Source organism: Apodemus sylvaticus, chromosome 11 (assembly GCF_947179515.1).
Source record: "Apodemus sylvaticus chromosome 11, mApoSyl1.1, whole genome shotgun sequence".
NCBI lineage: Eukaryota > Metazoa > Chordata > Mammalia > Rodentia > Muridae > Apodemus > Apodemus sylvaticus.
Window position 1 is genome coordinate 36,000,352 of NC_067482.1, and position 27,767 is coordinate 36,028,118.

At 48.3% G+C, this 27,767-nt stretch overlaps 1 protein-coding gene across 1 annotated transcript in view; it reads left to right on the forward strand.

Moving 5' to 3' along the window:
• The window catches only part of Scfd2 (sec1 family domain containing 2), a 339,890-nt gene that overhangs the window by 238,997 nt on the left and 73,126 nt on the right, over positions 1–27,767 (forward strand). The window lies entirely within an intron of this gene.

Genomic DNA, 27,767 nt, shown 5'->3' on the forward strand with positions numbered 1-27,767 from the left:
TCACCGCAGGCTCTGTGTGTGCCCTTGGCTTGCCGCTGTCTCTTCCTTTCATCTTCCTTAAGACTAGTCATTTGGAGGAGAGAGACATCACATGTAAAAAATTATATGGAGGCTCCAAGTTTGGAAGCCAAAACATGGAGCCGCTCAGATTCACACTTTGCCCAGAACCACAGAAGGCATGGGGACACCTCAGTCGCAGCATCCAGCTTACGAAAACAGGCTTGTAAAGGCTGCTTAGGGGAACTATCTGTCACACAGACATGTACATAGTTCAGGTTTATACCCCATCTCATTCTAAAAGAATTTAAGATAGCTTTCAGAGAAATATTAGCAGATAGGACAATCAGAGTTCAAAATTTTACTGGCGGAATGGCGTCCTGCCTGCAGCGCCCTGCCTTGTACAGCTATAGCCCTTTCTGGGCTTCTAGAAGCAGTACTTCTCTTAGGATTAAAGAGCTTTCCCCTGGCTCCTCAGTGGATAATAGCTAGAGGCTGTTGGACTAAGATGAGACTCTAGGTGGGGCTCTAGGCTGCAGTCTGTCTCTAGGGTCACATCACCCCAGCCTCATTCCCCACAGTCAGTTCATTCTTGCTCCCAAACCTGAGCCCTTCATGTATTTCCCATTCTTCTAGGCTCGGTGACCTGTCTTCACTCTGGTCCTCTCTAAGTCCTTCTCCTACAGTAGGAGGAGAGGAATTTTGAACTCAGTAGATCTGGGAAGTCTGCCTTTTTACCATAATCCTTGAAACTTGAAAGCTTGACAACTTACTTAGCTGCCACTTGTTTGTCTGTCTTTAAATGGGAGGAGGGCCCACCTTAGAGACCCCTGGTCTCACAGAGTGCCTTAGATGCGACTGGGTGCGTAAACACCGAGAGGCTACTGTCTGAGAACACATCTCTCCTGGAGCCCAATGACGCCATCACTCAGCGACCAAGACCAGGTCTGTGAATAAGCTTTCCTGCAGGCCGGGTCTGCCCAGTGCTTCTGGCCAGGAGCTCTCCATGTCGCTTACCTCAGCCCCCTCCCACGCCCGCCGCAGGTTCTGTTCCCTCTCAGCCCACCTTCCTGATATTCAACACGGTGGCCCACCGCAGCCCAGGCTGCTCCAGTTTCCTGTGTGTCTGCCTAGACCTACCTGCCCTCTCCCTCAGCTCTGGTTCTGACAGAAGTGATTGGGGGCCGGGGGTGGGGAGGGAGAGAGATGGCTCAGCATTTTAAGAGCACTGGCTGCTCTTCCAGAGAATCTGGGTTCAATTTCCAGCACCCACATGGCAGCCCACAACTGTCTGTAATTCTAGTTCTAAGGGATCTAGCATTTTCACACAGACCTACATGTGGGCAAAACACCAGTGCACAGAAAATAAAAATAAATAAATCATAAAAAGAAGTGAACTTGAAACGAATGCCAAAGAGCTACAGCAATGGCTGCTTTCCTCAAGAAGGGGGTGGGGCGATGGGGGAGGGGTTTGTATGAGAGAGACTGGGAGGAGAGGAGAGAGGGGCTGAGATTGGGATGTAATGTGAGTAAACATAAATTATGGGGGAAACGATTGTCATGTTGTCCTTCATTGGGGTTGGGGACTTTAGATGTGGAGTAGGTATTCTTAGTTGTCAACTTGACTATATGTGGTGTTGACTAAACCCCAACCAACTGGAAACACCTATGAGGAGTTTTCTTTGATAACTGGAAGTAGGAAGACCCACTCTTAGCCCTTCCCTTCTGAGGTGGGAAGAGCCACCTTTAATGTGGGCCACATGTTCGGGTGGCAGCCTGCGGACGTGGAGAAAGGACATCCCATCAGTCCTGCTTCTCTAGAGAGCCCTGACTAATACAGATGTTTATTGACTCTCTGCTCATGCACTCTAAAACTATCTTGTCATTTGTTCTAACATACTCTTGACCATAAGGACAACATAGGCATGGTTGGGGTGGACTAACATACTCCTACTGTTTGCTTGCTTAAAAGGGGGATTTGGGAGGCTGGAGAGATTCCTTAGCCATTAAAGGCTCTCACGACCTAAAATGAAAAGGGAATTTTCCTGTGTATGGTAGAGTATACACTTGGAATCACCATTTGATGTGAAATGTCATAGTTGAACTTCATAATCTATGTGACTCCCATATAACTCAACTAAACTTTCATAATTCATCTCTGCCTCATTTTTAGCATCTTAAAATGGGAATACAGTTATTTCTGTCTGTGGGCTGCTGGGCAAACTCACACTTCCACCTCGTCTGGCCTCCTTGGTGCAGTACACAAGTGGGACAGCCATGGGAAGGAAGAGCCTTCAGTAAGGCAATTAACTCTAAGTGGAATTAGGCGGAATGCTGGTAGTATGTAGTGCAAGTTAGTGCTCACTGTAACAGAAAACAAGGCTAATTAAAATGCATGGGGCATGGGGACACTGATGCTGGTCAGGGCTTACAAACGTTTGTGGCATTAAACGAACACACATGTGCAATTAAACTCGAATGTAAGAAGACAGCTTTCTTGCCAGGGTCAGTTCATCCTTTATGAGCCATTGAATTATGTAAGCTGTTCCTTTAGACCCTGCTTCTGCACTTCTTCTGAAAGGATAATAAATAAGCACGTTCACATTGCCTCTGACACTAACTGCTGTTCCTATGATGCCGCAGCAGATTGTCTGAGAGCATTTGGATAAATGATCCATCATCGTCAGCTTAGACATGCAGCAGGAATGAGTGCGAGGGGAAGAAGGCGTGGGAAAAGGCATGAGGGATAAGAGGGAGGGAGGCAGGGAGCTAAGGCAGAATGTGGGGTGTGAAGGCATGGCAAGGAGAGGCCATCTTGGACATGTGTGGAGGAAGCCATGAGGGTGGAGAGAACCAGACCAACAAGAGGGCAGATGTCACCATTGCCCACCAAAGGAGGCAAGACTTTCCCAACCAAAATGATCAGGCATAATGAAAAAAATTTTAAAATGTTAAAGAAAATGCATAAAAATATAATGCCAAATTACAGGCTAAGATTGTGTCTAGCAAAAGAGCACATTGGTCTGAGCAAGTATTGCTGCTCTGCTAGAGGCATCCCTGGGAGCATGCAGTGGCCATTTTATCTGCTTTTCACATTTCGTTTGAAGCAAACAAGCCAGGGGAACTAACAAAGTCCTGACTGAGAACAGCTCCATGCTAAACTACTCCAGTATGATTGTGTCACATTGTATCATCTTATGTGTGATATATATTATATAGGAAATTACAGTGTGAATAAAGGCACAACTCAAAGAATGCTTCTAATCATAATATTTCTTTAAATCACCTGCCAGTGTGCTTTTCCTATAGTGATCCCCCTGCTAAAGGACTATCATGTACCACTCACAGAACTAGAACATCAACTAAATTTCCTACTCATTTAAATAATTGCCCCTTCTCTTTACGTTATATGAAACAAATAGGCACCCAGGTAGGAAGATAGCTTCCTCAGGTGTTAACCAGTTAGCCAGAACCACTAACTTGGCATCTCTGAGTCTCCCATTTCTCATGTAAGGTGGGAATGCTGCTATGATCCTCCCAGGATTCTGTGACTACTGGAGATGAAATGTATGTGGCACATGCGCTCTTCAGCTTATAGCAGGTTACAGCCCGAGAAGCGCATCGTAAAGTGAACATACCTTACCTTGAAAATGCATTTAGGATGAACAAGCTGTGCTATGAGAAGAGAACCCAGAGTGATGGAACTGCATTTATTACGCATAGCCCACCACCATCTTCCAGAGCTGGGACGCACAGTGCATCCTAGAGGTCCCCTGTTTCCTTCAGGATCATGTGGCTACCCAGGAGCTGTGTTTGCTGACACTGACACAGAGTGCACTGTCGTGGGCACCTAGCACCAGAAAGGAGCAACACAACCAAGTAAATTCTACTGACTCCATCTCGTTCTTGCACCCTTGTAAAACCAGAGGCTAAGAAATCAAAGCAAGCAAATCAGGGCGGCCTGTAGTTAGAGCAGGAAGAGAGCTGAAAGCCTTTGTCTTCCTGTGGCATGGAGTTATGCTAGCTATCCTTATACTCTAGAAAGGCATGCTGGGCCGGGGCCATACCTTTAATCCCAGGAGGGAGGCAGAGGCTTGTTGGTCTCCTGAGTCTGAGTCTAGCCTGGTCTGCATAATGAGTTGTAGGATAGGCAGAGCTACATAGTGAGACCATCTTTTAAAAATAAAAAGGAAAGAGAAAGGAAGGGAAGGGAAGGGAGGGGAGGAAAGAAAGGAAGGAAGGAAGGAAGGAAGAAAGGAAGGAAGGAAGGAAGGAAGGAAGGAAGGAAGGAAGGAAGGAAGGAAAGAAGGAAGAAACATCCTTACATCATCCAAAATGGGGGGAAGTGGCAAGATTAAATCAGGAAAAACAACCAAATGAAAAAAACACTCTGGGGTGCATTTATCATATGGGAAAATACAATTGGAGCCTTCATTGTCTCTGAGTTGTTTTGTGGAAAGGGAAACCGGGACAGAAATAGAATAAATTCTGCTACACACTCCAAGAAATGCTACCAAAACGGTATGGCATCCCTCAGGGGATGGAATTTTTACTTCAAGGTTTTCCTGCAGTTTAGGAGGAGCCAGTCTATTAAACAAAAACAAAGACAGTGTGCTGCATCAGGTGAAGCTGTCTGTTTTGCTTTTTTTCTGATTATTTTTAATGCTTAGAAATCAGAGTATCAGACGCAGCCATTCTCCTGCAGCGCATCCTCCAATCTCAGATCTCTTCTCTGTCCCCAAAGGCAAGCGTTGTACATTAGGCAGGCATGGTTCAGGAGGAGAACTGCAGAGCACACTGCTCTGCTCCTCACCGTGGCTTACACTCACCAGTGCTTCTGGCTCTCTGCTTTCACCTGCAACGAATATTTGAAGTGGCCAGGCCACAGTTGTCTAGCCACACTTAGGACGCACTAACATTTCAATCCAGTCTTTTCTATGTCCAGCCCCAAATATCACCAAAGCTTTGAGCATTACTTTGGGTTAAGGCACGTTCTGTTTCCCAGTGCTGCCTGCCGCAGTGCAAGGGAAAGGTATAGCCAACACCGCCTATGGTCCTCCCTTCCGTGCTGTTGAGACCCTCTGTGAAGGAGGAGAGGACTGCAGGGCTCATCTCTGGCACCTGTCAGATGTTGATGTCTCACTCCTTGGTCCCAACAGGTCCTCCAACCTGGACCTTCCTCTTAGGAGCCACCCCTCGGCCAGATTCTGATTTCTCCCTTGCTGTTCCCTCAGCTGGAGGCATGTTACTCTGTCTCTCCCGGCATCGTGAAGTCCTACAGCCTGGAGTCCTACAGTGACGTGCGTCTCGGTTATTCTGGATTTTGAGGGTATATGTGGATAGTGGCAGCTCTCTGTAAAACCCGCCTTTCTGCAAACCCTGTTTAAAGGGAAACCCTGTCTTAGAGACCTCCAGAGGAGGATAAGAAAATGAAATGGGCCCTAGAAAAACATGCCCTGTTCCATAACTCAGTTAGAGCATTGTGGACATAGAGAAACATCCTGAGGAGAAATACCGGCGGGAAAGAAAGGCCTACAGAACGTCAGAGCTTGTTCAACTCTGTGTAAAAAATGCCAACCTCAGTAAGTGGGGAGGGACAGAACAGTAGCCACTCATCACAGAATCCTTTCCAACTGTACCTGAGTTTTAGACAGAAAATCCTAAAGCATCATGTCTAGAACTCTGTCTTCTCACACAGTGTTAGGTGAATTTCACACATGACATTTCCACTGGAAACCTTACAAACTGCTTGTGTAACATCCCATGTGGCTCAGATTTTTGTTTTCTCTTCCCATCACAAACTCTTCCTTGTAGTCTAGACATTTTAAATTTCAAGTTAGGTGTTTTTCTCAGTGCATCTTGACAAATCCTCATTTTGTGGACTGGGCGGTGTGCGCATCCTCACAGCACTCAGAGCTGTAGCAGAGCTGAGGGCACCGATCCTCGAGACCTCAAGCCCTCTTAGGTAGCGCGGGGCTTGAACTTGATGCTTCCTTGTCAGATGCAGGTTTGCAGAATAAGATTCTCTCAGGGACACAAAGCCAGAAGGGGAGGGCTGGGGGAGGGGCGGCAATCCCCCAAAGCTTTACAGAGCTTTAAGAAAACCTGATAGGATTTTCTTTTCTAATCACCAGGGAAAGGGAGGCTGGAGGGTGTTGCCTTCTGTGCAGGCAAACGTGGGTGCACCCGCAGCCCCAACACCTTCCAAACTCAAGAGAGGCCAAGGGACAAGCAAAGCAGAGTGTGTAAAGGATGGCTTGTCACCCCTATCCCCTCAGCGTCACAGGACATGTCTTGGCAGTTTCTGCACCATTTTCAGGAGTGCCAGCTTCCCTGCGTGTTCCCCTTATCTGAGGCCATTCTCTGGTGTGCTGAGAACTCTATGGAATGGGTGAACATAAGTGGCATTGTGGTGACATCCGTTGCATATTTGGAAAAACATTTAAAGCCAAACTTGACCTTAAACGTGCTGTCTTTGACCCAGAATTCAAGACAGATTCTCCGGTCTTCCAAAATCATAAACACCCAACATTTGTGTGTTTCTAAGCTAAGTTTTAAACCAATAACAACAAAAAATTACATCTGGTGTTTTGCAATCTTCTAAAGGAAGTTTTTGCAAACACCTTTGGGGTGTGATTTATTAATAAAACATTGTTTTGTAAGGTGGTTTTGTATGCCACTAGACATGCATCCAGTATCACCACTCAAACCCCAAAAGTCCCGAAGGTGATATTAGCATGTCACTGAGAATGCATCTTGGGGCCTGAGGAACTTGAAAGGCTTCTATTTTAGTATGCAGGATGAAACATAAGGCTAATTAATAAAACATGGTGCTAAGCTGTGTGCCAAATGAAAGAAATATTTATTGGAAACAACCAAAATGATTTTGCTGCAGTAGGAAGGGCCCTGTCCAGACCACTCAAGAATGCTGAACATGCCATATGGCATCTGGTTTCACTGATGCATGCTGGATGCTTTGCCCATCGGTCCAGAGACGGAGCAGCTCGGCAAGGATCTACCCTTACAGGGACCGGTCACGCAGTCAGACAACATTAAATAAGTGTGTTACAATCAATACTCTCTAAGACCCTAGAGAAAAGCATAAACTGTCTGGGACTTAATTACATTCCAATTAAATAAGTTCTGCGTTTAAATAACCATGTCGTCTCAAAACTCTCCATAGATTTTTTTTTATTTAGTTATATAAAAAAATGAGCTCAAGGCTACAGAATTCAGCTTAATAGGCTTCAGAAGGGTTTGATACTTGTTCATACATTGGTTTATAAAGGATAAGCAGGCAGGTGAGCAGAATCATTTTCCACTCTCACCATTGTTGGGGAAGGTACAAAACCCAGCTTCACTGGTTTACAGCAGCTTAGGGGAAACTGAAGACAGACCACAAAATAAACAGGAGTCAAAATTCAGTACTTGGGTCCTGGGGTTAAGTCCTGCATATGGCTGTGTGTGGCTCTCTCTGACTCAGCAAGAATTACCGTGTCTTGCTGAGGAATCCTGTTTTATAAACTGGTGGCCATTCATTCATTCTCAGCTCAGTCTCTCTTAGGCTTCGTATACTCACTCACCCACCCACCCAAAGGACCCTGGTCTCAGAGAAGCTTAAATCTGTGAGCCTTTCCAAGTGCACTCCCATTGCGATTGGGTTGTGACACCAGTGTCAGTCGTCTTGGGACACTTTTTGCTTCCCTGAAACATAATTAAAAAGCTCTTAAGTTTTCAGAGCAGTGTTCATAGAGCCCCTTTATCTATGATGGTTTCCTAGCCCGGTACTGAAGTAGATATTCTATAGTGCAGCCGAAAAGGTTACTTTTAAAGATATACCTGTACTCAAATCCCCCAACTTGTTCATAGTGGTTTTAGTATCGTTATATATTCCCTCCTTTTGTTTTAATACAAAGATAACTGACACAAAGCACCTTTGGGTTAATTCCCTGCTGGGCTGAGTTGCATCGCTGACTTCCTGTTTGGAAACCAGGGTGCAACATGAGTAAAACTGCTTCTGTGACTGCCCACTGTTCCCCCATGTTTTCCTTCCTGGCCTTGTGCAGTGTGAAGACACACATGGTGACCGTCTGTGCTGCACATTCAGACCAAGGCTGCAGTGAGGTTGCTGAAAAACGCAGCTCCAACAATCACTGTTGGAAACACCCAGGATTCACACGTTGGATTTTAAGCTCATTTTGGTTCTTGAACATTCTGAACCCTGTTTCCTCTTGCCGACTTTCTCGTAGCCCACACTTCAGGAAGAGGCTCCACATGGGCCTGCAACCCTCAGCTTATGAGACTGGGCTCAGATGATAACATACTCTCTACTTGTGACTAGCTTCCCTTGGTCAGTAGAGGTCACATGTTCATCATCGGAATGGGTCTCCAGTCTTACATATAGAAATTAATGTTAAAACTGACAAGTTATTGATGGGAGGAGACCCTCTATGGGCCTCGCCGTCCTACACACACAGAAACTAGCAGTTGTCTAGACAGTACTTGTTATTGGAACATTTTAGTTTAAATATCAGGATTTGAGATGAATGCTTATTGAGGTAAATTAGTAAATGCATCTTCTTTGAACACATACTCAACTACAATCAAAGTTATTTTGTAGGCTTTATAACATAGCTTCTCTTCTTCACATGCATCAGAAAAAAAAGTCATAGATGCTACTTCCTACAGGTCACTGCTGTGACATAGATTGGCTGTATCCACCATGAAAGCCAGGTCTATAGTGTTGGCAATGAGATGTGGGAAGTGAGTGAAACATTGTTTTTGGTTTGCTGGATCTGTTGTCGTACACTTGACTTGTCCGGCAGTGTCCAGGTTGCAGGATGAAGACACATACCTTGTGTAAGCCAAATTCTGTCATTGTCGAAAGCCATCACAGTAAAGGAAGGGATCCAGTAGCTCACATTGGAACCCAATTAAAATGGCCTCACCGGGAGAGCAAGGAACGGTAGTCGTAAATCATGCCCACGATGTGATTTTTAAAAAGTATGTGTTTCCCCGTGTGGATCGTTATTTTAAACCATGTCTGTCATGTGTATCTCCCTGAAATAAATTTGGATGAAGCAGAGACAGAAACCATAAAGCTCAATGCTGCCCTCCCCTCCCCCTCTCCCTCCTCTTCTCACACACTGGCTGTGATGCAGTCTTAGCTGACTGCTGACTACTCTTGAACAGCGGAGGGCAGTAGAGGAGTGTGAGAGCTCCCTGCCCAGCAAATGAGCTCAGAAGGAAACAGTCCAGATGAGCTTTGCTCACTCAGGATGACGCTGTGTCCACTGGTGGCTAACGAGGCTCTTCTCCTGGTAAGCGCATCTATCCAAGGCATAACTGCCATCCAGAGAGCTGATGCTCTAGTAGGGATGCTGCCGTTTACACTGATCGATCAGCTTTGTGTTTGTTTGTTATGCATTAAAACTCTTTACTTCAGAAGGACGGAAACCTTTAATAACAATTCTGTGGTAGCATTATTCCACAGCAGGCCTCCATGGAGTTACAGATCCATCAAACCGGCCTATCGTCAGCGTTCGTGGCATTTGAACCAACTTACCGATAACTGTATGACACCCACGGCGTGGGCACACCAGCATCCCTGTTCTGCCCTGCGTCCCCCGGTCCTGACAGCTCTGTGGTTGCTCGTGATAGGGGCAGTGACGCTAACAATGGCAGCCGTGCTGGCTCAGTGCTTCTCAGTGCCACACCTTGCACGACATAGCCCCTGCTCTGTGCTGGTCTCACACGGCTGTGCGTCTAAAGCCAGTCTGCTGGTTCCTTGTTGTCCCATCTATAAACACTGCCACCATCTACCCAGAACTCTTCTCTGATCCCTCCCTCCTCCTTACCTCTAAGTCCTCATTGCTAAATCTTGACTGCAGTGTGGATGTATGTGGATGTCAGACTACCTATGGTGGCATGTGCTTGTAGTCCCAGGACTTGGAAGGTAGAAGCAGGAGGATCATCTTTAGCTACACAGCAAGTTCAAGAAAGCCTGAGCTAAACAGGACCTGCCCTCACAAAGGGTTTGGGGCGTTTGGAGAGATGGCTCAGCAGTTAAGAGCAGGCATTGCTCTCGCTGGGACCAGGACTTGATCCCAGCACCAGGTTCCCTCCACACACATCGCTCCAGCTGTGCTCCTTAGCCTGCATCACTGCAAGCTCCGTCACTGCTGCCTTTCCCCTCCCAGCTCCTGGGACTTGTGTCTGAAAACAGATGAGAATGGAGAACTCTCCTACAGTACCCTCCACTGCTTTCTTTAAGTTGTGGGATGCTACTGAAGCCATGATGGTGGCCCCCCAAGCCTGTGATGGTGGCCCCCCAAGCCTGTAATGGTAGCCCCCCAAGCCTGTGATGGTGGCCCCCCAAGCCTGTGATGGTGGCTCCCCCAAGCCTGTGATGGTGGCCCCCCAAGCCTGTGATGGTAGCCCCCAAGCCTGTGATGGTGGCCCCCCAAGCCTGTGATGGTAGCCCCCCCAAGCCTGTGATGGTGGCCCCCCAAGCCTGTGATGGCGCCCCCCCAAGCCTGTGATGGTGGCTCCCCCAAGCCTGTGATGGTGGCTCCCCCAAGCCTGTGATGGTGGCCCCCCAAGCCTGTGATGGCGCCCCCCCAAGCCTGTGATGGTGGCTCCCCCAAGCTTGTGATGGTAGCCCCCCAAGCCAGTGATGGTGGCCCCCAAGCCTGTGATGGTGGCTCCCCCAAGCCTGTGATGGTGGCCCCCAAGCCTGTGATGGTAGCCCCCAAGCCTGTGATGGTGGCCCCCAAGCCTGTGATGGTAGCCCCCAAGCCTGTGATGGTGGCTCCCCCAAGCCTGTGATGGTAGCCCCCCAAGCCTGTGATGGTGGCCCCCCCAAGCCTGTGATGGTGGCTCCCCCAAGCCTGTGATGGTGGCTCCCCCAAGCCTGTGATGGTGGCTCCCCCAAGCCTGTGATGGTGGCTCCCCCAAGCCTGTGATGGTAGCCCCCAAGCCTGTGATGGTGGCTCCCCCAAGCCTGTGATGGTAGCCCCCCCAAGCCTGTGATGGTAGCCCCCCCAAGCCTGTGATGGTGGCCCCCCAAGCCTGTGATGGTAGCCCCCCCAAGCCTGTGATGGTGGCCCCCAAGCCTGTGATGGTAGCCACCCAAGCCTGTGATGGTAGCCCCCCCAAGCCTGTGATGGTAGCCCCCCCAAGCCTGTGATGGTGGCCCCCCAAGCCTGTGATGGTAGCCCCCCAAGCCTGTGATGGTAGCCCCCCAAGCCTGTGATGGTGGACCCCAAGCCTGTGATGGTGGCTCCCCCAAGCCTGTGATGGTGGACCCCAAGCCTGTGATGGTAGCCCCCCAAGCCTGTTATGGTAGCCCCCAAGCCTGTGATGGTGGCCCTCAAGCCTGTGATGGTAGCCCCCCAAGCCTGTGATGGTGGCCCCCAAGCCTGTGATGGTAGCCCCCCCAAGCCTGTGATGGTAGCCCCCCCCAAGCCTGTGATGGTGGCCCCCCAAGCCTGTGATGGTAGCCCCCCAAGCCTGTGATGGTGGCCCCCCAAGCCTGTGGTGGTGGCTCCCCCAAGCCTGTGATGGTGGCTCCCCCAAGCCTGTGATGGTGGCTCCCCCAAGCCTGTGATGGTGGCTCCCCCAAGCCTGTGATGGTGGCTCCCCCAAGCCTGTGATGGTGGCCCCCCAAGCCTGTGATGGTAGCCCCCCCAAGCCTGTGATGGTGGCTCCCCCAAGCCTGTGATGGTGGCCCCCAAGCCTGTGATGGTAGCCCCCCCAAGCCTGTGATGGTGGCCCCCAAGCCTGTGATGGTGGCCCCCCAAGCCTGTGATGGTAGCCCCCAAGCCTGTGATGGTGGCTCCCCCAAGCCTGTGATGGTGGCCCCCCAAGCCTGTGATGGTGGCCCCCCAAGCCTGTGATGGTAGCCCCCCCAAGCCTGTGATAGTAGCCCCCCCAAGCCTGTGATGGTAGCCCCCAAGCCTGTGATGGTGGCTCCCCCAAGCCTGTGATGGTGGCCCCCCAAGCCTGTGATGGTGGCCCCCAAGCCTGTGATGGTAGCCCCCAAGCCTGTGATGGTAGCCCCCAAGCCTGTGATGGTGGCTCCCCCAAGCCTGTGATGGTGGCCCCCAAGCCTGTGATGGTAGCCCCCAAGCCTGTGATGGTGGCTCCCCCAAGCCTGTGATGGTGCCCCCCCAAGCCTGTGATGGTAGCCCCCAAGCCTGTGATGGTGGCCCCCAAGCCTGTGATGGTAGCCCCCAAGCCTGTGATGGTAGCCCCCAAGCCTGTGATGGTGGCCCCCAAGCCTGTGATGGTAGCCCCCCCAAGCCTGTGATGGTGGCTCCCCCAAGCCTGTGATGGTGGCTCCCCCAAGCCTGTGATGGTGGCTCCCCCAAGCCTGTGATGGTGGCCCCCCAAGCCTGTGATGGTAGCCCCCCCCCAAGCCTGTGATGGTGGCTCCCCCAAGCCTGTGATGGTGGCTCCCCCAAGCCTGTGATGGTGGCTCCCCCAAGCCTGTGATGGTGGCCCCCAAGCCTGTGTCACTGCCTCACATGCTTAACAATTCAGAGTTCTCCGTCATGCTGTTACCTCTAAGAACTGGGCAGTTTGATGTTGAACCTCTGGATCTTAGATTTTTGCCCATGCATTCAAAGGAATGTGTTTCTTTCTAGCTGTGCTCTTCTTGTTTCCTTTGGAAAGACAGTGACTCTCTTGAATTTGTCTTTCAATAAATCTCTACCAGAGCTGATCCTGAAATAATAGAAGAGGTCAGCCACAGGCCCACTGGAAAGTATTTCCTAGGACAGGAAGATGCAAGCTTTGAAATAAGATGTATATGCTAAGAGCAATGGCCTCCACTAATAGAGGGATTTTTATGCTTTGTGGGATGCCTCGAAGCAGCTGTTCTAAACCTATGGGGTTGCCTAAGATCATCTGCATATCATATATTTATATTATGATTCATAACAGTAGTATAATTACAATTATGAACTAGTAATGTAAATAATTTTATGGTTAGAGGTCACCCCAGCATGAGGAACTGAACTAAGGGGAAGGTGGAGAACCCCTGCAAAGTGAAAGTGGACTTTCTGACCCTCACCAGTTTCTCCTTGAATACCATTTTCTTGTGGGTTTTTATTCAGATTGGAATCCTAAACTCTTTTTATAATAAAGTGTGATGCTGTTCTCACAGGCACAGCAGTGGTTCCAAGTTTCCAGTTAGACTGTCAGGCACCCAAACCAGAATTCTTTCATTGCCTAGTAGATGCTCTTAAACGAAAATGCCATAGAAAATGGAGGGGAATTTTTAAACGATGTTTATTTATAAACGGAGCCAACTCCATGTCAATTCAGTCCATTTTCTGCATACTTCAGCTAAATACCTTCCGGGTGCTGGGCACCACTCCAAGCACAGGCTAGGAACTGAGTGGACCCTGAGCCAATCTTGCAAAGGGGCCACGGTGCGGCACAGAGCATCTGTAGAAAGACGTCAGGAACCGGGTGAAGTACAGCAGAAGGTACTGTGACCCCCAAAGTAACAAAGGGTGTGCGCCTGCCACGGACGGACGGACAGGAGTCAGGTGCGCAGAGAAACACAAGTAGATCACATGGACCGGTTGGCCTTCTTACCTCAGGACTGATGGGTTTAATTGCTTAAGGCACCTTTCAAATGAAGGAAAATGGAGTGCACATAAATAAAGTCTTTGGATGACTGGGATATCTTCTCACTGTATCTGTGTGCATTTGAAACTATGAAATATAGAAAAACTTCATGTATGTGAGCTTCTAATAACACAAGAAAAAAAAAAGATCTGACTGTGTATCCTTTTCTGTAAAAATAAGCCCAGAACGCCCTGGAGACAGAAGAGCCAGAGGGAGTGAGGGCTGTGTGGTTGCCCCAGCCCCAAGCATGCGGTGCAGCTGGACAGTCGTCACAGCTCTGCTCCAGAGAAGGGCCCTTCGCCCAGGGCAGATGAGCAGAACATTCGGTATCCTTAGCACTTTTAAATTTAATAATGCCTCTTCTGTATTACTTTTAACTGGTCTGTCAAGAATTGAGTCCATTCCCCCACGTGATACTCCCCAAACCCCTCACCTTTCATTGCAGAGGGCCAGGGACAGTGCTGTGAGCCACGCTCACACTCTGGGTCTCCATCTTAAGCACACAGGTTCAGATTCTGGCCTTGTTTACCTGCGGCTGCTGCCTCTGCCGGTTTGTTTGCTCCTTTTAGAGCAGAATATGTCTCGCTAAACATTCAAAAGTAATGGTAATAAGCACCCAACAACTAGGAAAAACAACCTAAAAGCAAACTTTAAAGAAATAAACCACCTGCCTGATTTGATACCTTCAAAACATAGTTACTGTTTGCCAACGTTGTGCTGCCTGCTCTTTGCCTATGATTCATTTTGTTTTGTTTTATTCTGTTTGTTTTGTTGAGACACGTACTCTCTATGGAGTCCAGTCTGGCTCAGAACTCTCTCTGTTTCACAAGCTAGCCTCAAATTCACAATCCCCCTGCCTCAATACTCATGTACCCCCAGTGTTCGGATTATAGGCATATGCTATCACCTCCAGTTCACCCCTGCATTTAATCCCCCAAACACCCTGAGATATCTAGTGCTTCCATTTTTCACATGGGAGGGTTGGGCTGAGATGGAGAGAAAACTGGGGCCTCGTCCTGGTCCTGGTCCTGGTCCTGGTCCTGGTCCTGGTCCTGATAAGAGTGCTTGCCAGTGCCTTGACTGTTGCCTGAACATTGGGCCAGTGCCAGGGAGAGCAGTGGCAAAAACTCTGCAGCACCATGGCTGGTCAGTGAGTTCACACTCTTGCTCCAGAGTATTCACTGCTATCTTAGCCATGGCCCTCGGGGCTTCTGGACTACCCCTTTGCGTTGGCATGGTAGCCTCAAGCCTTTCTCCCTCACTTGTGGTGACTATTCGCTCTCCCCACTGCCCTCCTAACAACACTTTGCTAGTCCTTCACCCAGAGTCTGCACAAAGAATGATTGGGCACCTTCTGCCCCTAACTACTGCTGTAGGGATAACATAGTGATGAGCCAAAGAGTTTATTCTATGTAGATCATTTTCAGCACTAGCTGGTGCAGACAGAATATAGGTAAATACCACCCTGCAACTTATCTGGAAATTCAATGACTTCTGGGATTCGAACCTTCTCCATCCACCACAGGGTGTAATATATAATATCTTACTTAAAACTGATAGGGTGCCTAACCTCTGAGCAAATATTCCATTCCATGAATGGTGCTACAGCCTGTCCTCCAGAGTCTAGTCAGTGTAAGCAGCAGCTTCAGCCCCTTAGCAATGCTGTGACTCACTATATATAGAAGCAGAGTCCCCCCCCTCCCTCTCCCCCATGCCTTGGAGGAGCTAGAGGATTTAGGAAGAATGAAAAGCAACCATGGAAGTGTTGTGTGCAAGGCTCATGGTAAGAGCCTTTATCTAGGACTCTACTGATTGGAGGTCATTCGGCTACCACCACTCCCTCTCGCGACCCTCCACAAGAGCACCTGATCGCTTACCAAGCTCTGGCAGGACCTCACCACCTGTCCTCAGAACGCATGCTAAAACCTCTCTGCACTCTCTCTGGAGAGGCAGGAGGCTGCTGGGAGCTGGAGAGTTGGGCAGCTGGCGAGGCCCACTCCCCTGAAAATGCTCTCTCCCCCCTGAGAGCCGCAGGGAAGCCAGCTACCTCATGGAGGTCATCTTCATTCCAGGGACCCACTGACTGACTTGACTCGGCCCTGCTCCGTTGTAGTCGTCCCTGGGTTCTGCATGTTCAGTCAGTGCTGCAGTTGCCCTTACCTGGCTGAGCCTGTCAGCATCAGGGTTGCTGTGGTACTGGGCAGCGTTCAGAGATGCTGCTTTTCATTTAAAAGAAGATGGACAGGAATAAAGAGGATACAGGCAGGCAAAGGACAGCCATGGTTATATATGACTGTCCTGTGGCTACTGCTCCTCCTCCTCTTCCTCTTCTTCCTCTTCTTCTAACCAGTTCTGTCCTCCAGTGTGACACAGCAGGAAGTTTTCTGAGTGTAAGGAGCCCAGCACGCCCCTGTCCTCGGCAATGCCTTTGTAAGTCCAAGCTTGTACCCCAGTGTGACCTGAGAAACTCCGTGGTCGTTCCCTTTCATTTTAACTTTTGTGTGCTGTCTGCAGACCCAGGCTCCCACACTTTTTTGAATTGTATTGTCCCCATGTTGTCACTAGAGACTAGCTTTTGCTTCAGTGACACAGCCCTTCCATACAGGGCCTTGAGAAACCTGCCGGGCCTCACTCACTGCATTCCTGGCTCCGGCCAGCAGAGGGCTCTGCTCACCATCGTCTCTTCCTGGACTCACTCAGGCAGGGCAGGGCATCTGAAATTGCTGCAGCAAGCCACAAATTACAGACTGGCTGTTGATAGTCTTCCTGGAAGGAGTGCCCGTGACCTCAGCTTGCTTTCCTCAGCCAGAGGCAGTCAGACCATACCACACACACACACACACACACACACACACACACACACACAGTATCCTATGTGCTGAAAGACAAAATGGAATATTTGAGAAAGGCCTTTATAACTCCAAAAGTGTCATATTCTATCCTGAGCCGTCATTTGCAAGTCATTTTCCTGCTCTTCAATAGAAGCAACAAGCTATGGGGTTTAGGACTTACATTTGGATGTGTCTTGTGACATCATTCCAAGTAACAGCTGGTTGTCTGAACATGAGATACCTAGTGTGCGCAGTTCCCCACCTCTCTCTTGCATAGATGTGCAGGTGCAGGCCCACACACAGTCTGCTGCCAGGCCATATAGCAGCTGCTCGCTCCTCACCCTGCCTGGTTCTGTCTTACAGCAACGTGACTGTAAATCAGACATCTTGTCACATCACTCAGGTTCCCGACCACCTCTGTGGGAGCTTCCTGTTTCCCCGTGAAGAATGTATAAGAGCATCCATCTTCTAAGGCAGCCGGTCACAGCTGCACACATGCTAAACACATCCGTGCACCCGCAGCTGATCACCTGTTCGCCCCGCAGCAGCGATGGCAGATCAGACACTAAAGCCCAGCTGTGCGATACAAGCAAAGGCACCCGTGTGTTCAGATTTGCTCCTCTGCTGAGATTGTCATCCTAGGCACCTGTCTCCCCCCTACTCCGCCATCCACTCTCTGCCTCTCACAGAGAATTGTTTGCACCCAACACCTAGAATGCCAACAGTCCCCTCTGCACAGCCAGATGTCAGCACCCACACCCCTATGCCTGGCACACAGCAGCCCGTGTCCCACTGAGGACTGAGATGACTTCAGAAGTGGAGAGAGGACACGCTGATACTTCTGCTGCTCTTGGAGCAGTGGTGGTGTTTCTCAACTATAGAGCGCTTTCCGTTACTCCAAGTCAAAGGAATATGGTGGGTTAGACAGTGAGTTATCATGTACTTCCAACAAAGTAAAATGCTAGATGTCTTGGATCATTGTGTTCAGCTGAACCATTACTGACTGAGAAGACTAACCGAAGTTAACCTACAACTAGATCCCTACCGACGTGTGATGCGTGGAAGATGGGAAGGGCAGACTCATGCCAACCAGCCAAGAAGCGATAAGGACCAGGAGCCTCCCCGCTCAGACACAGCTCCCAAATGCTGGTACCTTATAAACACTGAGATTAGCTATCTGACAAACAGTGCAGTGGGGAGAGAGTCCAAGAGGAAATAGTCACAGCTGTAGTGCAGTGAAGAAATGTGTTTATTTGTTGGTGCGTTAGGGGTAACAGCTACCCCGTAGCAGGAGAGCCAGGTCAAGCAGGACCTGAGAGATACCACAGGATGTTTGAGACATCAGAGGTTCTAAGTCCAGGACTGTCCTGTGGTAACTGGAGTCCTTTGAAAGTCACTGCAACTTCCAGGGCTGTGCTGGTCCTGGCCTTGCAAGGAAGTCACAGAGCGAAGTAAGATGTATAAAACTGCACAGGACAGGGACTGCCAGTAGTTAGGCTTTGTAAAGTATATCCTAAGGAGTCTTAGATTTCAGGTGCTAAGGGTTTGAGGATGAGATCTCAGGACTAGAATCTGGCTGGGCTGGAACCCACTGCAATGGAGAGTCGATGAGGATCAGGAATGAAGCACAGTAGGCCTGGGATGTGACATCTGTTCCTTTGTAACACGACTGAGGATGCTGACTGTAGACAACACAGGCTCCTTGAACACCGTATGCTGGTCACAAAAGGACAAACCACTGTAAGGTTGTACATATACCAGGTTCCCGGAGCACTCAGGCTCATAGGAATACAGCAGGATTGACAGGAGCTTGGGGTCAGAGGGCATGGAGTTCTGGTTTAATGGATAGACATTTTGTTTTTTGCAAGGACCCCCACATGCTAGACAAGCCCTTAACCATGAGTCAAACCTCAACCCCTAAACTAAGACATGGAGAGAACTAATCTCAGTGTTTGAAAGGCGCTCTGTATGAGGTGTGTAGTTACAGCGTGTCTTGTCATGTTGACGTTGGATGTGAACAGTAAGGAAAGTGGCATAAAGAAATGTAGGAGAAGCCCTGTGACATCTCCATGCTTTAAATCTTTACTAATTCCTGGCAAACAAAAATTCTATTTATAGTGGACAGCATTGTGCTGTTCTGTTGGTGATGTGGATACTTACCAAGTGATTGCACTAGACTGGCATATCCATTCACTTCTCATAGATAATCTATATAGATTTAATTGGAGTCTGTGCTGGCAGCACCTTCCAAGTGTGCAGTGCATTGTTATTAACTATGGTCCCTGTCTTGTATAGTGATCCCTTAAGCTATTCCTCCAGCCCTGTGTCTGTCCATGCTATATTTTGACCAACTTTTAGAATCCTCCCATTTACAATATTCCTTAGTAAATGTAAAACTGTTTCCTAAAGGTTAATTTTTAAGATTTATCTTTATGTACACTTGGTGTTTTGCCTGCATGCATGTCTGTGTGAGGGTGTCAGATCCTCTGGAACAGGAGTTACAGAAAAGTGTGAGCTGCCATGTGGATGCTGGGAATTGAACCTGGCTCTTCCAGAAGAGCAGCCAGTGCTCTTAAAAACTGAGCCATCTCTCCAGCCCCTAAAGGTCATTTTGTAAAGATTCAGAAAATGAAAAGAGCTGGGTAGAGTAAGAAATGGCTGGCATTGCTGAAAAGACCTTAGTTAGCCTGAAAATGGGTTATGCTTATGGCCTGAACATAATGTGGAGGAAGAGAGGGACTTTGAAACTTGGATGGCTGGTCACAGTGATGCTCATGGTGCCAATTGACCTGGCGGGAAAAGGGCCAGGTCACCCAGTGAGCGCGTGTACCACTCATCTTCTCACTCTCTCACTCTGCCCCACACAGCAGACACACTGAGCAGTCGGTGCCTCCTGTGCCATGGGAGAGCTACTCCTCCCACATCCTTGCACTGCATTAGAACCAAGCAGAACACTGACAGAAAGAGATGGACAGAATGCACAGCACAGAGCATGAGGTGCAGGCTGCAGGCCAGGTGGTCTGCTGCAGACCCACTGTGTGGCCTGTAGGCTGGGTGGTCTGCTGCAGACCCACTGTGTGGCCTGTAGGCTGGGTGGTCTGCTGCAGACCCACTGTGCAGGCTGCAGGCCGGGTGGTCTGCTGCAGACCCACTGTGTGGCCTGCAGGCTAGGTGGTCTGCTGTAGACCCACTGTGCAGGCTGCAGGTCAGGTGGTCTGCTGCAGACCCACTGTGTGGCCTGTAGGCTAGGTGGTCTGCTGCAGACACACTGTGTGGCCTGTAGGCTTGGTGGTCTGCTGCAGACCCACTGTGTGGCCTGCAGGCTGGGTGGTCTGCTGCAGACCCACTGTGTGGCCTGCAGGCTGGGTGGTCTGCTGCAGACCCACTGTGTGGCCTGTAGGCTGGGTGGTCTGCTGCACACCCACTGTGCAGGCTGCAGGCTAGGTGGTCTGCTGCAGACCCACTGTGTGGCCTGTAGGCTGGGTGGTCTGCTGCAGACCCACTGTGTGGCCTGCAGGCTAGGTGGCCTGCTGCAGACCCACTGTGTGGCCTGTAGGCTAGGTGGCCTGCTGCAGACCCACTGTGTGGCCTGTAGGCTAGGTGGTCTGCTGCAGACCCACTGTGTGGCCTGTAGGCTGGGTGGCCTGCTGCAGACCCACTGTGTGGCCTGTAGGCTGGGTGGTCTGCTACAGACCCACTGTGTGGCTTATAGGCTAGGTAGTCTGCTGCAGACCCACTGTGTGGCCTGTAGGCTAGGTGGTCTGCTGCAGACCCACTGTACAGGCTGCAGGCTAGGTGGTCTGCTGCAGACCCACTGTGTAGGCTGCAGGCTAGGTAATCTGCTGCAGACCCACTGTGCAGGCTGCAGGCTAGGTGGTCTGCTACAGACCCACTGTGCAGGCTGCAGACTAGGTGGTCTGCTGCAGATGCAAACTTTCAGGACTCAACTTGCCACATATTGATAGAGCAAGCCAACCAGCTGTCGTTTTTATAGGATTGTACATCTTAAATCTTGTCTTGTCCCTAAAAGTCCTTAGAAAGTCTGGGTGAAATAGATTCAAATACAAAACATTTTTACCACCCACAAAATTCTGGTTTGGGTATATTTGCACACTGTTTTAATTATTATAATAACTAATATTATTGCCACAAGAGCATAAAGAGCAAATGAAGTCACATGTGTAATAATGACAACAGAAGACATCTAACTGTGATCATCCTGTCATAGTTATGGAAGAATGACCTGTATAATTTTAGGCTCCTCTTATAACAACTGTCAAACCAGATGGAATCGCAGCACGCAGGTTTGGGCCAAGTATGTGGCGGAAGGGTGAGTACCTGTAGCCTGGTCCAGGCAGACATGCGCGGACGGTGGGAGAGGAAGAGTGCAGAGTTGAGGTGGGCACGGGCCAGCCTTACCGTGTGCTCTGCTCGTGTCTGCTGGGTGCCCTGCGCTGGCAGCAGAATAGGCACCATTGAGAATATCTTCATCACACTGTAGGAACAAGGCGCATACAGATTCTGACCAGTTGACCTGGAAAGGGGTAAGGAGGCTGTGGGTAATGCAGGAGTGGGGACAGAGTGAACATTAGTGTACCGGGGACATGGCTCAGGGGACACACACTCAGCAGCTAAGCCAAAGATAGTGAGTGTCAGAATGGGACAGCTCAAGGGCAGTGTCTTAGGTATTCTATCCCTGCACAAACATCATGACCAAGCAGCAAGTTGGGGAGGAAAGGGTTTATTGAGCTTACACTTCCACATTGCTGTTCATCACCAAAGGAAGTCAGGACTGGAACTCAAGCAGGTCAGGAAGCAGGAGTTGATGCAGAGGCCATGGAGGGATGCTACTTATTGGCTTGCTTCCCCTGGCTTGCTCAGCCTGCTCTCTTATAGAACCCAAGACTACCAGCCCAGGAATGGCTCCACCCACAAGAGACCCTTCCCCCCCTTGATTACTAATTAAGAAAATGCTTCACAGCTGGATCTCTTGGAGGCACTTCCCCAACTGAAGCTCCTTTCTCTGTGATAACTCCAGCCTGTGTCAAGTTGACACACAAAACCAGCCAGTACAGGCAGTGTGACCTGGGTTTTCAGGTAGTCAATTAACAGTGCCTGTGCTCTAAAGAGAAGAAGTCACATGCTGAGAAAGATGACAGTACTAGATCCCTGAAAGTGTGGACTTCCAGAATCTTAATTTCCTAGAACACTTTCAAAAACAGAAAAAGGAAAAAATATACACTAGGGTATAGATTTGGGAAGATTAACAGGAACACCTGATCTTCAGATCAGCCTCTACCAATTCACAGCTGTGGCACATGTTTTACAATGGAAAGTTGTATCACAGCCTCTGTGAAGTTTTTTCCATTGTGGGATGGCCTAAAGTAGTTTTCTAAGCTGCATATTAAATTACCATAGTGCTGATATTTTTATTTAAGAAGACTATCTTAGATCATCTCGTTAATGCTGAACCATCCTTAGAAATATTCAAGCAAAAGATAAACAGCCAGCTCCATTGGCTGGGCGTTTGTGATTAGGATCAGGGGTCCCTTCTGACTCAGAGTTAGTCCATTTATCTGTAACCTCTAATTCTCTTGGCAATAGATGTGGATTACAGTCGCTGAATGTATTGTCCTCACACTGTAAGCCAATTCTGTTGAGTCTGAGCTATTCATTGAGTAGAGTGAAAACTCAAGCCTGTTAGCTTACAGCTCTAGTAAAACATGCCTGGGCATATGGATAGAGACAGAGTTCTTGCAGGGGCCACTAAAGAAGATACTGCTTTCCTGAAAATGGAAGCCATTCAGACTATAAGCAAATGTCTCCCTTTCCTAATTTGGAAAATTTGGACACTCTGGTTAAAGCAATTAGTAGTTACTATTAACTAATGACTTAACAGTGGCCTAGCTCCCATCTGTTTTCACCTCCTGCTCAGTTCCCGTGTCCTCACCCAGGGAAGAGCGTAGCTAGCAGGCAAAAGAGTACCTGACCTAGTTTTTGAATCCTTACATGATGCATAGATAAAAATAATTTCTCTGTACTAATTAATTTAAAGTCTTGGAACAGAATAACTTGGAGGTTTACCATCTCTAAAATTTGTATGCAGATCATTAGAAAGTGGCTTGCTCTAGGGAAAGAGATGTTGGTTTTCATTAATCAATTGTTGAGAGTTTCAATGGAAATAATTCAGTAAAATCTCTGTGTTATTCTTTCTCTCAATTAATCACAACAGAATAATACAGTGCAGGAAGGACAGCTGTATGACTGACTAATCCTTCATGCCTGGGTCTAATTTATTTTGAAGCATCTCTTGGTTTTCCTGTATTTGATTAGCCATTTACAAAGCAACTCAGTGTGGACCTGTGAAGTCCCATAGTTACTGCACTTGCCTTGCCCAGCTGATGGTGAAATTAGGATTCCTCCTGCCTCCCCTGTTGCTTGTTAACCATGGGCCTTGTTCTGGGAAAACTGAGGCTGAGAGAGAGCCGTAGACTATCATAGATCGTGGCTAGAAGAGGGAGGGGAAGGCAGCTGAACTCAATGGAAAACCTTTGTTTTCCTTACACTGCCCAAGAGCAAACCCAGAAGTTTGTGTACAAAACAAGGACTCTGGCACCAAGCCGTATTCCCCTCAGCCCCTCAGAGAGTCTTTAGGAAGTGGTTGAGTTTATAACTATGACTTAGACATTTATATTTGAGGTAATTCTATTTTTTGATTAAAACAAAAACATGAAGAAGGATTTTTTTTAAATGTCAACAAGAACATGGATTCTCTCAGAAAGTTAGATTGTCTTTGACCCTGACGCTAAGGAACAGAATAGTCAGTCCAGGGGGGTCTAATAGGTAATTTTTGATGCAAAAGAATTAAGTACAGGTAACTTGTAAACGCATTCAGAGTAGTAGGTGGTGACTCCAGATAGTCTCTTCTTCCTGCATCTCAAATGCCTCAGGGGGCAGAAAGCAGTGCTAGGAACAGTAACAGAGGAAACTGTTTCAATAAAAACATGTGAAGAACCCAGATAGTTCCAATAATAATTTCACTTGTGTCATTGTTACTGTGTCTGATTAATTATTGACCAGAACATTTCAGATGACAATTTGCAAAATTAGGAAGTTACTTTTTTTTTCTTTTAGTGGAGGGTAATTAAAATGCCTTACTGGTGATGGAGTACTTTTGGAGACATCAGCTTCGTAAAACTTGTGTTTGTTTAGGAACTTCTTGATTTGAACAAAGCCAGTGTTCGTGTGTTGAGCCGTGGGAGGAGAAAGAGCCGTCCATGAACTGTGTATCAACAAGTCCTTTGTGTGGTTTCCGCACAGTGGCCACTCTTTCTGTTCTGTTCCTTTGGGCTCTCTGCCAAGTGCAGAGCTGTAGCTGTGTCCTCCGTGGATACATGTAATGTAGAAAAGAAAGATTCAGAATGAAGTTGATAAAATACTGGATATGCTGTCCTGGGGAAAGGGATTAGATTTCACAGAGCCAATCCTACCAGGAGAGCCAGGGTAGAGGCTGGTTTCCTACACCTATGGGGTGTGGGGTGCAGCTGAGACACCGTTAGCCTGTCTCATGGGCTCGCTGCTTCCCCTAAACTGTTCTCTTCATAGCACTACAACAACTATTGATTGACATGTTGCCTCAGCTTCCCCAGAGTGTGGTTAAAGAAAATGACTCCCACTGTACTCCCCAGCTCTGCCATCTGCAGGAGGAAATGCTACAACCTATAGGTTTTCATCAGGGAAAACCACTTCACCTCTGGTAAAGGGAATCTTTTATGTTAGCACTGCCGGAGGACACTGCTGATGGCCTCAGGAGATGGAAGGTGTCAGGGCCGAATAGTGCTCAGGCTGAAAGGGAGCATCAGGGAAAGGTCACTTCTGCCAGGGGGTGATCTTGTGTCCCTTCATAGCTCATTTAGTAATATGAGCTTTCTTGTGCGAAGATCTTCATTTGCAACTCCGATCTGTTCCTGAACCGGAGAGTTCAAGACTTGGACACGCCCTCAAGCCCTGACCAGCCCCCACCCACTCCTTCAGACGTCTCGGGGAAATCCATCCATCCTCCCCTAAACTTGTTCCATACCTCATTTCCACCAGTGGAGCCACCGTCCTCTTCGTTCTGAGTGACACAGACTCCACATCATATAGATCCCTGTATCCCTCACATCTATTTACTAACAGGCTATCAATTCTTCAAATACATCATTGCCAGCTCCCTTCCTGGTTCGCACCAGAGCCCTACATCATTGCCCCAGGCTGCCATTTACTGCTTTGAATATGGCTGTTTTCCAGTCTCCCCCCTTCTAAACACAATGCTGCGCACAATGCCCAGCTCCTGTCCTCTGCGCAGATGCTTGGCACAGAGACACTCATGAGTTATCTCACTCTGCTCCATCACACAGGAGTCTGCTAAAATACCTCCTCCTCCATTTCTACTTTTTGACTTAAAAGCTGTCAGTGTTTTCTCCCTGCTGTTAGTTAGCCAATGCTTGGCTTTCTGTCCGTCGCTGTCCTCGGCCTGAGTCTGGCCCATCCCTCTCTGGTCTTTCCACTGTTCGTGAACACACTCTCATGGCTTCTGCCTCCAAGTTACAAATAGACCTTAACTAGCACAGATTAGCTCAATAAAGTAAACTAAAGTCGCTGGCTCATATTAAATAAGACTCGGGCCAGATCATGTTCCTGTTGTCTCCGTCCTCAGGAGTCTGACTTCATCTTGGTTCACTTTCCTAGATTGCCGTCGTCAGCCTCCCCCATCCATGCGGTGGACAAACCCCCATCAGTTCTGTCCTCTGAGCACGCAACTCCAGGGGGAGAGCTTTTCTTGACAACAGCTCCAGCAATTTGATTGGCCTTGCCTAGATCAGCAGCCCATTGAGTGACCAGGCAGATGGTGCGCTTTGGTTTACAAAGTCAAGTTTGGTTCCACCTGAAGTCCGGTTAAGGAAAATCAGAGAAATGGGATCAAAGGAACTGGACTGGAGATGCAGCTGCCCCCCCCCCCCAGCCTCTCCTCCAAGGCCTGCATCACGCCCACTTCCCTAGGATGCCTTCCCCCCGCCTTTTAAAAATTTATTTTATTCAGACCACTTGCTATGGCTTTTTGTATTTTTAACCATCCTACAGGACTCCTGGTCTCTAAGCCTAGATGCTAAAGACACCTTCCCACCTTACATCTTTGCTCTCCTCTGAATATCTGGGATGGTGCTTTGCATAATCAACACGATGAATTTTTGTTGGTAAAAGGTAGATGTGTGTATGTGTGCATGTGTGTGTGTGTGTGTGTGTGTGTGTGTGTAAAAGAGTAAGGGACTGTGCATTGGAGGACATACACACCTTCATGGAGACATGTATGCAGGCAGTCCCCAGCCTGCAGGCTGTGTGATGATGGCAGCATCTGGCCATGTTGGTAACTAGATGCAGGCTGGGGTAAGGAGATCTTGTGTTTCTATGCCGGGAGTAAGATAATGACATTCCCTGGTACCCAGAATGCTGGTTGGCTTGTCACCCTGATTTCAGTTTCAACAAGAAAGGACAAAGGTTGATGAGTCACAACAAATGAATAGAGATGAAAGGGCATTTTTGTTTTGCTTTGTTTTTAGTGGAGAGTAATGACATAAATTAAAAGGAAAAATCAAGTCAAGACTGTGGCCAAAGGTAACGAGGCCTACTTGTTCAGAGGGAAAACAAGCCTGCTGCTCTCCTGTTGCTGGACAGCTAGCTGGATTCTTGCTGTTTTCTCCTCCAGTGTTTGAACTCAGAATCCCCTCCCTCCCCTGTGTGATCTAAGTGTTCTCTGATCTAATGACCTCTCCTTAGGAACTAGTTCCATATGCCTGTTCACTTCTGTTTGTAAAACAGCTTTAAGAAAATTCTTTTAACCAAGGTCATGTCACCTTGCTTTGGCACTTCTTCCAAATGCAGGAATTTGTTTGGACTCTGTTTTAGAGAGCCTGTCACATTAAGATGCAAGATTATTATATGGGATAAGGCTGATCTGAAAAGAAGATATTTTGGATTTTAGGGTTGACTCTAGATCCAGTGAAAGGGAAAACCTTGCATTCCTGAAGAATGTCTTACTGAAGAAGACCATGGGCCTGTGTAAGAGCTATAGAAAACTTAGGAATCGTGAATGTTGCTATCTCGGGTTTAAACACACTTAAAAATCAGCTTGGGTTCTTGTGAATAGATAAATTGCCAGGCCTTGTCCCAGCTCTAGAATGGTGCCCAGATTACACAGGGTGATTCTGGTGAGACAGTGCCACACATCACCACTGGGGACGCTCACCCAGCTACTAGATGCAAAGAAACTGCATCTGGTAATTGTGAAGGGCCCCGCTGAAATCCATGCAGCCAGTAGCCTGAAGCAGGTGTCCTGACTTTGTCCCACAGCCCTTGTCCCTTTGCCTCGCCTAGAAGAGACCATCTACTTTCCCAGGCCAACTCTCCAGCAGAAATGAGGCCTCATAGGCTCCTCGGCCTCTGTAAGCCATGGGTTCCTAGTAAAGTTGAACTCGTAACACTGCCTGTTGTTGAGGAGTGTAGAGAGGATTCCATATGCTAATACATGTAAATCATGTCAGCCTAATGAAAATTAGTTTAGGCTAATAACCAAAGTTTGACAGCAGCTTATGGTTATCAATAATGGCAAATTAGCTGCCAGGTTGAATTCTTCCTACCCATAGAATTTTCTAGAAGGTTCACATGTCCTTGGAAACAGTAAGTCCTCCAAAGCTGTGTAAGGACACTTTCCTTAATCCTGGCCTGAAGTTCTGACAGCCTGTGACTGATGGGTGAGACTTAAATGCCTGCCGCTTAGGAACTTTCCTTCTGACCCTGGTGCCTGTGGTGGGGTGAGTGAATCCATCTGTCCATGGACACAGGGGATCAGATCATGGTAAACAGACCCAAGCCAGTTTTGGGGGTCAGAGGAGAGAACCCTAAGGGAAGGTCGACAGTCAGACTCCTGGATTCTATAGAAAACATCACTGTGGGTCTCCATTAGCGCTGGAAGGAACCTCAAACGTCATCGGCCCAGCACCCTTCCTACCCCCATTAAGAGGTGAGAGAAAGACGAGCTGGAGACAGGGCTGGGATAAGAGCCCAGTTAATTCCCTTCCTGGCCAGAAATAAACAAACATGCAGAGCCTGCCTCATAATATTAACAAAGGGCCTCACAGTCAAGGTGGACTTTAATATGTAAGCCTGAGTTCATGACCTTGTCATAAAGGGGGAAGCAAATGTGAACACATAGGTGTACTTCATGATCAGCCTTAAAGTGTCATTGTTCCCCTCCCGCCTTGG